We start from the raw sequence: 931 nt of genomic DNA, 5'->3' as shown, positions 1-931 counted from the left end.
AGGAATGCCTCCATAATTTGAAGTGATTTGGCTTGTATAAAGATTGATTAAAGAGCTGTCACTTGCTAGGACACAGTGAGCATTACAACGTGGTTCAGGGAGATGTGTGTTCTTTGTGCATACTTGAGTTCCACTGCAAAGAAGACGCAATGAGTGGTAATTGAAGCAAGAATAGTAATTATTTGTTACTCTCTATTTATCTTCTTGGGTTGATGATTTCATATATTGAATAGTAAATGAAGCAAGAATAGTAATTAATTGTTATCCTCTATTTATTTGCCTCGGTTGATGATTTAGAGGTTTAAGTACTTATTCTGGTCCCTGGTCATCCTAGTTCTTGCTTGTTTGCTGGTTTGTGGCTTTTTTTTTTTTTCTGGGAAGTTTCAAAGATTTTTGTTTTATTAAAAAAAATACATGCAACTCTGATTACTTACAAATAGCTCATGAATAATTTGCACAGGGCTGCGTGTGATCATGGTAACTGAGAACTTGCTCACTTATCTACAGCTTTGTGGTGAACTGTGACACAAAGGACTTGGAGAGACTGAAAGCTGCCTGCAGACAGATGGGCCTGCAAGGACAGACAGTCTGCATCATAGCGGTTTTAACCACAGGAGGCGACTGATGCTCTGAATATTAGCAGTGACACAAATGTGTCTGCATAGATTGCACTGCAGGAAACATTTATCTCCACAGTATCAGGTAAACACTGACCTTTGTAAGCCAGAAGTATTTACTAACTCCTCTTAACCCCCCTAGAACAAGGCTAAAAAGGAAGGAAGAGATGTTATCAGTACCATATTTGTTTTCATATCGAGCATGCTGGGGTTTATGTTTAGTCCCCTCGGTTCTCATTGTGTTCCTTCAGTCAGCAGCTGCCCTCAGTGAATTATTGGGGTGGGAGGGCTGATCATGGAGGTGCTGCAGCCAA

This window comes from Apaloderma vittatum, unplaced genomic scaffold, assembly GCF_000703405.1.
Source record: "Apaloderma vittatum isolate BGI_N311 unplaced genomic scaffold, ASM70340v1 scaffold356, whole genome shotgun sequence".
Lineage (NCBI taxonomy): Eukaryota > Metazoa > Chordata > Aves > Trogoniformes > Trogonidae > Apaloderma > Apaloderma vittatum.
This window is presented reverse-complemented; position numbering follows the sequence as displayed.